The 12,524-nt window shown below is 44.5% G+C and overlaps 1 protein-coding gene across 3 annotated transcripts in view; it reads left to right on the forward strand.

The window, feature by feature from the left end:
- unc5cb (unc-5 netrin receptor Cb) overlaps positions 1–12,524 on the forward strand; it is a 109,945-nt gene that overhangs the window by 13,733 nt on the left and 83,688 nt on the right. The gene's annotated exons all lie outside the window — the stretch shown is intronic.

The raw sequence follows: 12,524 nt of genomic DNA on the forward strand, positions 1-12,524 counted from the left end.
ACACTCTCCCTGTTGTCGTTAATCGCTGCCTTCGCTGGCCCCGGAGGCGTGCAGCGGGCCAAGAACAGAGCGATCGAGAAGGAGGATGATGAGGCGAGTAGTTCAGTCCTCCCTCAAGGCTGACATGAAATGAAATCATAGTCTGCGTCTCTCTCTCTGTGTGTGTGCGTGCATGTGTGCTCTGAAATTGGTACATTGTGCTGCATCTTTTGTTTTTAAAGCTCTGTTGTCAGGCTCTGTGTATATGCCTCTTTGCCTTCTAATCAGTGCCTTTCTGGGCCCTCCCGCTGTGGGCCCTGTCTGTGTTTCTGCCGGTCCCGTGTCCCCACCGCCTGCTTTCTGTGTACTGTCAGCAGTCCAGCCTCTTGCCAGAGACCACAGCGTGATAAGATGAATTTACACTCTCCTCTCCTCCCTACTCATCTCCCCTGACCTATAGAGACCTATGCAAGGTTACAAAAATATATCTCAGTGAAGTACAATTTGTGCAGCAGATAAGAGTTGAAGTAGATGAGCAATATATTTGATCGCATGATGTAGTGAACACACACCTGGGATGATCTTCCTCCTTAAAAACTTTTTTTTTTATTGGACTTCATCACTGAGGGGAGGAAGATCGTGAGGAGAACAAAAGGACTGAGAGGGTGATTAAAGGGGTTGTTGTGTTGATTTGCTATGTGTTGCCATGCAGGCAACCATTTGCTCTGGCTTCACTAATGGAGACTTCAGTTTGAATCCAGGGAGAAGCTCTTTAAAATTTTATTCCTTCTAACAGGCTGATTTATAATGATGAGCCCCAGACTCTTTCCACCGCAGCAGGACATCACAAAGAACCCTGGGAAGCGAGGGAACTATATATAGCGAGACCATGAAGGGACTTGCTACAGGCATGGGAGAAGGCAGCAGATAGATGGTGAAAGATGACCTCCCCGCACAGCCCTGCTCAAGGCTGGCGATGTATAGATGCACTGTGTTGTCCAAGAGACCTCTATATAGCCACTAAGGTCAGCCCCCCCATTTTCCCAGCACCCGGGGTCCATTGATACCCTACCTGCCAGATGACACCCCATGATCCTGCGCCTGAGAAGAGGACTAGTTTGTGTGCGTGTGTGTATGTGCATGTGTGACAATCCCTCAGGGAGGACTTGTCAGGGAGCAGGTCATCAGATATGTGTGTGCGTGCGTTCACCTCCGTGTGTGTGCGTGCTCACGTTCAGTTGTGTGTGTGTGTGTGTGTGTGTGCACATAACAGGGGAGGAAAGGGGGAAAGAGCAGGGATGGGCAGCTTTATCATGCTTATCTGAAAGGTCACTCCGTCATTGTCGGACTGCACTTTACAGATCCTCCCTGTGGCCACTGCATGGCAAACTGATCCTGGGGAGGCAGAGGTAGGAAAGGGTCAGCTTTGAAATGGTGCACCAGTCTGAAGGAAATTTCCCAAAGTTGGCAGAGGAAACAGCTGCTTTGTTTTGTAACAAGATTACGTAGCACCTGTACCTCTTCTGTGACTCTTATTTTATGATACTCCAGCATTATGTCCTTCCTAATCAGGCATTTTATGGACAACTTCATTATTTTCATCTATACAGGTTTTGCATGTTGTGTTTCCATTTTCATTTTAGATAAAATATTGAAATATTCAGTTCGAATGCTGAAAGGCAATGCTGGGCTCCCTTCCCACTCATCTATACATATGCAAAAACTTAACAAGAAATAGAAGCAGAAGCAGGTTGTCTATTTATTTTTCCTTCTAGTTTTTGATTCACAATATATGCAAAGACAGCAAAAACCCACCTGCTCTGTGAAAATGAGGGAGAGGGAAAGAAATAAGGGAGTGATGTCAAAAAAAAAAAAAGATAAAATAAGTGTGAGCCCGTGAAGGGTTTAATTAGGTTTGGAAGCACAATTATCACTGGAGTGAAAAAGGTGTGGAGGTAGAGATTCACCCTCCTGTGTCTACTGTGCACAAGCCAAATCTCTGAGCGACACTAATCCTACTGGTTCTGCTGGTTATCCCCCCTCCTCCTGTCATCCCTCAGCAGGTATTCCTCCACTGCCAAAGGTCTTTCTCTGACATCCATCCCCTGTTTTTTCCCCATTCATCCCACCTCATCCCCTCCTCGCCCGCCTCTCCTCTGGCACTCTGTTTGTTTTTACTGTTGTGTCTCAGTGACATTAGCCGCAGTAATCCAATTGAAAGCTCCTCAGACCCGGAGCCGGGTTCTGTGGGGTTGTGGCGTTTCCATGGGGATCGCATGGATTCCTAATTAAGCTCATTAAAGCTTGTTATTAAAGCTCGTTAAATCTCATCCTGACACTGTGGCGCAGCTCCTGGTGTCTAACTTTACTAATTCGTACACTAATGCCCCCATGCACACATACACATGCACACTCACACACAGAAGTCACCGATATAATGCACTTTGGTGGGGTGTAATTAAAGCGCTCAGTAAGCCTCGGGGTTTTCCCTACTCCTTGTTTGAACGGAAGGTGACGCATGAGGATTTTGTGAACAGTATCAACCAAACACAACCATTTGTGCTCATGCGGAGCTGATGTGAGGTTAGTGTGAGAATAGTTCTCCAGCATAACCAGAGACAACATGAATGATAGGTTTGAGTCAAGTGGAGGTCAGGGGAATAAGGAATACCTCACTTTACTTTTCCCTCTCACACACACTGAAGCATGTTACTGTGCGCCTATTGACCTCACTCCGAGTTTGCACGTCAATTCCAAATATTGTTCTTTAGCTGTGAGGAGGAACAGTAAACCATGATGTTTTTGGGGTCTTCAGGGGGCCGAGCGGAACAGTGTGTGTGTGTGTGTGTGTGTGTGTGTGTGTGTGTGTGTGGAGAGAGAGAGGGAGTGAGAGAGACGCCTTTCACAACCTGAATCATGCCTTTGATGCTGACTGGCCTTGACATCAACAATGTGGCCTTTCACAGCCCTCACCCACCTCTGAGGAGCTTACCAAGAACACACACACACACACACACACACACACACACACACACACACACACACACACACACACACACACAGTCTTCCTCTCTTTGTCACTCTCTCTTTAGTTTTCAGTGTTTATTTTTTGTAGCTATTTGTGCCCATTCACAAAGAAATGGCACTTTACCCAGAAAGAAAAAAAAAAGAAAAGAAAGGAAGGACAGAGCAAAAAATAGATTCTAAAAAAGATGATTATTCTGCGTTTTCTCAGCAGAACCAACGAGGCTCAAAGATCTTGTTAAGCCCTTTGCAGAAATTACATTGTGAACACCAGAGAAATGAAAGGATATTAGGCTGAGCATAGTGAAGAGTGGAATCGGCCAGGGCCAGAGGGACATTTAAGGCTCGAGAAGGATTTCTGAAGTGCCCCCTCACACTTCTTTGTTTTTAATTCCTGTAAGATATTCCCTTCTTTTGCTCGACCACTCTTGTCATGCCTTTGACATGAGAAGGATTTCAACCCTTAGAGTCTTTTAAACGTATCCTGTGTCACAATGACTGCGGTTAAACAGTCGGCCTATAAATGAAGTCCATACCAGATGGACGCTGAAACACTCGAAAGTCCTCTGAAGGGAGGTTCTGAAGTATGGCTTACAGAGGGACATCCATCATTGACATCATTGCTAATTTTGGTGACACATTCAGCAAAACATGCCCAGCTGTGTGTGAAAGAAATACATGAAGTCAGTGTTTCCATGCGATTTTTTTTTTTTTTTCTCCCCCTACTTTTCAACAGCTTTCAAAAGCGGACGGTTATATCAAACATGTGTTTCTTTAGCGCTCTCTGTGTGAAAAGGATTGACTGTGATTACGCTGACAAACGATGTTTCCAGATGTATGTCAAGCTGGGGAACATAGATTCCCTGAACTTAATCTTTGCTTACTCTGGGCAGGCTTTGATGGACCTGTTAGCATTAATTAGCATTAGCCCTCCAATAATGTGCACACATTATGCCGCTTGGTGCGGAGAGACATTTATAGAGGTTGACACAAATTGACAGAGGTGAAGATCTGTCCCCAGGGCGGTGGCCTTGTGCGCGCTATAATGAGATAATATGAGAGTGCAAAGATGACACTGACCCAGGGTTTGTGCTTCTCAATCACACACCAGTTCAGTAAATGGAGATACTTAAAAAGATGCAGATGCATGCTGTGAAAAAAAGAGAAACTCTTTCCAGTTTTTTGTTTCCACTGACTTCTCTGTAAAACCAACTAGAGGCTAGTGGTTAGGACATTAGTTCTGTCTCCTCTGACGCTCTCAAGTTAAACACTCCTCACAGAGCATGCTATTTCCTGAAGATGAATACTACTCTGTGATGAGGAGAGCTAAATGCATCCAGTCATTTCCCCTGGAGCACGAGTCTGTGTTTAGGTGATGGGTCGAACTAAGGATGTGGGCAGTCGCAGCACGGCCGCTTTGGTGCCTTGCTGCCTGCTTCCTCGGCCTCTTCGCCACGTGGATGCTGGGCCATTAAAGAAGTTGTTTGTCTTTTTCCCCTCAATGAGTGACTTGTGTGGTCAAGCCCCAGCCAAATGACTAACCTGAAGATTGACTGGAGCCAGATGAAGAGTTGTACCTATTGAACTGGAGTTTAGAGAGGAAGCTCTTCTCATGATTCATCATCTCTTTCACTTCTTTTTAATAGCCGTGCAGCGCCACCCTCCCTGCCTTTTGTGAGATCTAGCTCTTGCCAATCGCCTTGTTTTTGTGTTGTTTTACAGATTGAAATTCGAGTTTTTTGGGGGGGGTGGAAAAAGAAATTGCAGATATGAAGACAGTCAGAAATAGACTCTACCTGTAGCACTTCCTTGATATGGTCTTACACTCATTTTGTAACTTTTTGGGGCATTTTTACAATGTGTACAAAATCAACAAGAGTGAATTTCAGGTTTTGCACACAAAAATACAGAATGTCACTAAATTCTGCAGCATTCAGTCATTCATAAAATATATATTATATTTCTAAAAGATACTTGGCCAAGGTCCATAGAAAGGAATATTTTTTTTCTTTTACAGAATTTGTATAAAAATTCCCAGTGTTTAATCAATTAGTGGCAGAGTGATTATTAAGTTAGTTAAAGCCGTTCCCCACTTTGAGTATAGTGATTACAGTAATAGCTACCCACTGATGATGTAGGGAGTCTTGTTTCTCAGCCTGTAAGCACTAGGTCAAATCAGCCGCTGTCAGGGAGCCTTTGAGTTCTGACCAGCTGCCTGCCTGCCTGCCTGCCCGCCCGCCCGCCTCCCTACCTATCCGCAGCTTTAGTGGTCAGAGGCTCATATTCCAGTCTTTCTGACTGGGGTGGTTTGCTTTGATAGTCAGGCCTGTTTACCGCTCCATGTCCTGGGGGCCAACTGGGCTCAGATCACCCTCAAATGAACTGAGGAGTGAGGGAAATATTCAACACAGCTGTGCTTACTCTGAGGGCTGGGGCCAGGAGAGACATGCTGCTACGCTTTCAGGTACAGGGCAGGTCTCGCCTCTGAAGCTGTCTTCAGAGAGCCTGTTTGCATTTATAAAAATGTTTGCTTGGATACGAAAATAAAGATTTCCCCAATGGTGAGGGATGGGAACGTAAAGAGAGAAAGTGAGCTGGATGGAGATAAAAGATTTTTTAACAGGTAGGGAAGCAGCTAACCCAGCGGCTGCTAGGGAATATAGCAGCTCCTCCACAGCAAATCAAAGGTAGTGGTAGTCTGAAGACTCTAGCGGGCAAACTATCCTTAAATAAATCTAGCCAGTCCCGCTCTAGAAGCTTCGATTAACAAATGGTGTTGTGAATGTTGATACTGTACTTTTTTTTTTGCCTTAGCCATATGTCTTTTGCAGGCTTTAAGCACAGTCCCAGTTGAATAACATTCCCTCATCCTGGATGTCTTCCTCTTTCACTTTAAGATTCATGTGTGACGGGGAAACATTCAGCTTCTGCTCTTTTCTGCCTCTGTCAAGATATCTCTCAGCCAGCTTTGTTGCTTTGACCAATTTACCATCTCTGTGTGTCTGCACAACAGACCCAAGGCTGGCAGCAGCTATATGAGTGGCGCAGGGAGACTGCCGTGTAATGAATAGAGGGCATGGCTAGCTCTTTGGCAGGAGTGGATGGGAGGGGATCACATATGCTGTTAGTATGGGCAGAGTCAAGAATTATGACAGGTAGCATGGAAACAACTTTGGCCTGCCCGTGATCAATGCGCATCATGTTTTCTGAATAGTTGCGGTTTAGCATTAAGCTGCCAGCTGTGGAGCAGTTGCCACTCATGTGTGTTTGAGCTGTATGACCATGTGTTGGCTGCTCTAATTATCAACCTATTCTGAATTCATGAGTGTGGCCTTGCAGATTAATGCATATGCGTGCATGCCCAATGTTTGTTTGCCCAATTAAGGATTCATAATGTGGCTTCATAGTGTGCCTCCTCTCCTCTTGCCCTCTTTTCCCTGGTTCTGTCTTACACACACATGCACATGCCTAAACTTGTTACACCAAATGCAAAAAAATATACCATACTCTATGTAATTTATGCACCTACAATACTATGTGAGAGGCTTATATCAGCTTTTGGTGTACAACATGCTCCTTAGTTGGCACCATGACACATTTCCAAGATTTACATTTTGTCTAATTAATGCAAAGCACATTGTACAAATGCAAATTTTCTGAATTGGATTTCTTCCATTTTTTTTTCGGAGCTTTCCAAATGCTACCAAGCCAACGTGCCGCCTAGTAGAATATGGAACAACTGTTGTCAAGAGAAGTGGAAAGTCATGAGCAAGCAGTGAGCAAAAACATGTTGTGAGTGTATCCATGCTGCCCACTGCGTTGCTGGCGCCCGGGCTGGCCCCCTGTTTGCATGTGCATCCTGTACCCCTCTGCTTCACCCGCCCTCCCCATGTTTCTCCATATTTCCACTAGTTCTTTCTGTCCAAGCTTTGCCTAGTGTGAGTTCTGGCATGCTGGTCCTGCCCTGCCCCTCTCTGCTCTGTTCCGCTTCCTCCCCCTGGCTCGGTGGCCTGGCTGCCCGGCGGGGGCAGCCTGCTCACCTCCGGGGCAGCTGGCATGCCTGATGGCCCCATTCATCAGACCTGAGGGGGAGAGTTGGGGGCCCACAGTGGAAAAGGGGGGGCTCGCATCGTGGGCCTTGTTGTTGACTTTATTGGGATAGTTATTAAATAAGCCATGATGACAGGGGAGGCAGAGGAATGCTTTCAACTCCCTCTGCAGGAGATGTCCTACACAAACCCTGGGACTGGATGGATGTCGGCAAGGACGGAAGGAGGGAGGGACCGAGGAAAGCAAACAGTAATTTTGTGAGCGTGAGACATAGAAGGGTCGGGGGGGAGGAAAACAGGCAGAGAGATATATTTAACAAGACAGTGACTTTCCGAAAATGAATCAGGGACTTGAAGAAAAATGGAGCATTAGGGAAATGAGCAGAGCTTTTAGGGTGGAAGGAAAGATCGCAGTTTGTCTTTTAAAGACAGATGACTCGCCCTGGGCGAAGGGCTGGCGGCCCACAATGTGGAGGCTGGTGGCTGAATGGCTGATGACTGAATGACAGAACCCCTCCTGAGATTGGCCATTAACACACACACACACAGCTCACACACACACACATGCACACAGAGTCCATTGAGTGTCCCAGCAGGGGAGAGGACACAGCCTCTGGGCCAAGGGCCAGGGGCCAGGGGAGGGATCCAAAGGGCAGTGGAGGTCTCCCCACAGTTTCGAATACAGCTTGCAGTTAACTATTGGCATGGGAAAATCCAGCCCTGCGCCTCCACACCCTCAGCTGCATTCAAGCCTAACAGTAGCACATCCCTGTGTGTCTGTGTGTGTGAGTGTGTGTGAGATTCCCTTGACCCTAACCCTGCTCCACAGCTGTTGAACAAGGGAGGAAGAAAGCCGTAGCACCAGAAAGAAAGAGAGACACACAGAGAGAATGGACACCAGAGATGAGAAAGCTTGAATGTAGTCCCAGGGGGCACAATGAATGACTCACTGACATCCTCTTGGCTAGACTCTGAAGTCTGGTTTTTCTGAACAATGCTTGAAAAAAAGTTTCATTCCACTGCGTTTATTGCCGCATTTATCATTCAGTTCTTTGTACTAGACTTTTATGCTAATTCTCTGAGGACCCTCTTGTGTACAACATTACCTGAGCTTTACAGTAATATCTCAGGGTATTTTTAGGGACCACCGAGTATGTGTTATGCATAAGATAAACACCACTTATCTTTGAAATGCAGAACAGGGCCTCAGACTCTACTAAAGGCTGCACCAACCATAAAAATTATGTTAGAATTTGTGAAATGAGGTTGACTAAAGGGAGAATTTCAGTCTGGAGTGTTGCCATGGAAAAGTATTCAATTAAGCTCAAACTCCCATCACCATCCCTGTTATTTACTCGTCTACTTGGTGGAGACCTGTCAGCCAATCACAGGGCCCATAACTGTCAGTCGTCGCAAAGTAATTCGCCAGCTATTAAGCCACAAGTTGCTGAAGTGACACTACCTGTCAGGTGCCAAAAATGTTGAGGAATCAAAGGAAACAAGGATGCACAAGCTCTAATTAAAGTTTATCTAATATTATAGTGCTGAAGGCGAATACAGTATGTGTGAAAACTGATTATCATCTCCCACTTCTTTCAAAAAGAGTTTGATTGCTGTGCTGCCATCACATGCAACATCACTCAGAGACCTGAAAAATCTTTTCAGTATTTTTTTCCCCCATAATATTAAAAGCATGATTTGAGCATTTTGCAGGTCTCTTTCATGTGGCATTGGCACCGTGCACAAACCAGCAACTTGACATTTCTGGACTTGTCATCTGATTATGTTCTCACGATGTTTTTGCGAAACACTTTGGCCAGCCGGGCCGCTGTGTTACAGGCTGCTGGCATGTTCGTTAGGGAAATGTAGCTTGGTTGGAGCCAAGTTTCCTCATGAAAAAAAATTACCCATGTAGTTGCTCATTACCAATAAACAAATACAGCTGCCAGCATAATGAATTGCACTTTAAAACAAGTTCAAGAGCTCATCTACCTTTACATGTACAGGCATGCGTGCACCCCTGACTGCTGCTTTTCATCCTTTGCCTCAGTCGCAGTTGCGATTCTCTTGTCAGTTAACCTGCGGGTGGAAGGATACACTCGTCTCCCTCACCATTTGCACAGATGCCCCCTGTTTTCCTCTGGTTTCAAATCAGTGCACAGTGGAGTGAGTAGAGAAAGAGACTGATGTTTTGTGTTTTGAAAATCAGCAGGTATTTAAATTTGACTTTGCTGATAATGCCAAGGTTGCTCTTCCCCACTGAGCTGTCTGCTTCTTTTTGATTCTCTCATGAAGTGCTGTTGCTCTTTTTGCTTGATGTCAAACCTCAGATTTTCCACATCTTTGCGGGAAAAATAAGAGTTTTAAGCAAATATTTCCTTTAGCGAGCTTTTTTTTTTTTAATGTTAGTTTGATTCCATCTCTAAAATACTTAATGTTTCCCCTCCCTGGTCGACCTTGTATTCATCTCATGTTTTACACCTTGATGAAAGTAGACACCAAAATACTTGTCTCATCCAGTTCAGCAAATTGGCCAAATAAATAAAGACTTTTCACCCACATTTACTGTAATTTATGTTTGCTTTGTGCTAGATCTGCAGCAGTCCGTGTCACATCTGCATAGGCTCAGCAGTGTAGACTGAGTAAATGAGTCCGTCTGTGCGTCATTGTATTCAGGGGAACAGGGACAGTATGCAGTCACATCTGAGCAAGCAAACCGCGGCGATTGTTGGACCCGTGCAGGATCCGACTTGCTGTGTAGTTTTACTCTGCAGAATTCCTAACCTCAGCAACAATGACAACCTTCTTACTGAAAGCCCAGAAATAGTGTGACAAGAGATGAAAAACTGAACAATCTTTTTCATTTTTAACAACACATGTGAGATGAAATGGCGTACAGCATGGGGAATTGGAAAAGAAGAAGCTCAGATAGAGCTTTGAATGATGAATGCCGCATTTTATGCACCTGCGTCCAAGACATCAAGAAATCTGGAATTTGGAAAATTTCCACATGTACCCCAAGGACATCCTGAATACACCATACCTGAAACTTGAAATTGAACGTTTCAAGTGTGACTACGTTTATATTCTCTTGCACGGCAGCACTCACAAACACGTTCTTTGACATTTTCTTCAGAGCTAATCTTATGTTTACTAACTGTTTCTAAAAGGCGTCTTTGAATAGAGCCACAAAAGTGCCTGTATGGTCAGCAGAGGCAGATAGTCAATAAGGGAAGATGGGCTTGGCAGCTTGCTTTTTTCCCCTTCTGCTAACTGACTCATTATTCTGTATCAACTCATTGGATCTCTGCTGTCAAAACATGTTTGTTTACAGACGAGCCACCACTGACAGATGTGAGAGGCATTTAATAAGCAATCTAGTAGTCAAAGTTATTCCATCAAGGATAAAGCAAGAAGCACAATGAAATATTTAATATGTATTTATGGTTTTAAAATGACATAAACTGAAGGGTATGCTGTTGAACAGGTAAACTAATGGCAGTGTTTTGGTGTTACGCAAATTTAGGTTGGCTTGTTAGGATACCGAGCTGGTTAGGCCCATGAGCTTCATAATCCACTTAAAATCACTGAATAGATAAAAAGAGATTTATATTTATACATGCATCTATTTGTTTCTCCTCCACAATAACTGTGTTTACCTGCACAAAACATTACAGTTTTTGCCCTGATTCTGATAAAGGCCATATTTCTACTGAGCTGTTTCCATGGCTAATGAAAATGAAAGTTCCACTAATATTCCTGTTTACAATGAGTTGTGCATACGTGCATTAACGAAAACACAGCATCCCTCTGTCATTCATTCAAACACCTTCCTTGAAAGGGTCTGTGTTGCCATATTTGCTCACATCCAAAAACCTGGTCTTTAACCAAGTCTTAAATAATGTTTCAAACTAAGTGTATTTCTCTGTCTGACCAGAAATGTGGGATTTTCTTTTGTGCATGTATCTCTACACCAGCCTTGCGAGCTGACAGTAAACAGGCAGGAGTCTGTGTTTCTCAAACTGCAGTATAACCCCAACTGAGATGCATATTCTGAAGGCGCTGTTTGTATGCCCAAAGAATGCTCTTAAAACCTGTAAAATATTGGCATATCCCACATCTCTACAGAGTATTGTCATATTCAGAATAACAGTGGAATATTAGAGCATCTAGAAATCCGAGTCAAATTCTGTGTTTTGCATGAACATTTGGTCAATAAAGCTGATTCTGAGAGGGGGAATGTCCCCCTCACTTTACAAAACCCTATATTTTATTATGGCAATCTCATCACAGCGCGTTATTCGCTAGATTTGATTTAAATGTACGTAATGCAGGAAAAAGCATTCACATAAGGGTTTTATTTTTATAGTAGAACCACTGACATTATTGAGCCCCTCCTCCTGAAACCAAACCCCTGCCAGTGAGGAACAGAAGACGCTTCATAATTGGCATTCTAACACTTCAGAGATGAAGTGCCGACACCTTGCCCCCATGACCCTGCAAAACAACACTCTATGTACACCTCACACTTCACTAAGCACAACCACCGCTGGAAGTGTGTGCATGTGCAGATGAGAGAAAAAGAAAGAAAAACGGAGCGTGCGATATGATCTGTCCATCAGCAGCCTTGCCGGTGCATCTGCCCTGTTGGTGTGTACCTGCAGCTGTTCACTCCACTGAGCACTCAATCACTGGGAATGCTTTGTGAATTTTTGTGTCTGACTTTGAGCAGGAGGAATGAGAGTGTGTGTGTCAATACTTGTGTTGCAGGGTTACCCAACCGGAAGCTGATCAACACGGTGAATGCATTAACATCAGCGCTGTGTGTGCGTGTGTGTGTTTGCAACGCATGCCCATCTCAGCCGCGCTCTTCACAAATCCTCCAGGTCATGCCACTTGTGCTCAGAGTGAAGCTTTCGTGAGCTCGAGCTTTTAATTTTTCAGGAGCTCGTATGCCTGTTAACTTAACCTCCGAGCGACCTCGCTGATGTCAGTATTCCCGGGCTGCTGTGCCCCTCCCCTTATTTTCGTCTTCTTCTCAACCAGCCCACAAAAATGTCTCAGTGATGAATTCAATGATAGGAATGGGACTTAATTAGAGAAACAACATGAAAGCCTTCAGTCTTTGCATAGCACGATAGTCCCAGCGGGGCAGATTAATGTGATCGGGATGGATGATGCACTGTATTGTGCTCTGTATGCTGTCCTGGTCTCTGAGGATACGTTTTAACATGTTAACAAGCTTGTAAATATTTTTTAATTTCAAACAATATTCCTTCTATAATTAACAGTTATTAGGCTGAGGTATGTTGAAATTAATGGTAACATTCGAAGATCTGCAGCACATCCCTCTGCTATCCTCTCTTTCTTCTTTCTGGTCCCTTTTGTTGAATATTACAAATGCATAGATGGATGGAGAGCGACAGGGAAGGAGAGAGGAGGAACAGCAGGAGCCACTAATGTAAATGCAGA

Source organism: Chaetodon trifascialis, chromosome 20, assembly GCF_039877785.1.
Source record: "Chaetodon trifascialis isolate fChaTrf1 chromosome 20, fChaTrf1.hap1, whole genome shotgun sequence".
NCBI classification, from domain to species: domain Eukaryota; kingdom Metazoa; phylum Chordata; class Actinopteri; order Chaetodontiformes; family Chaetodontidae; genus Chaetodon; species Chaetodon trifascialis.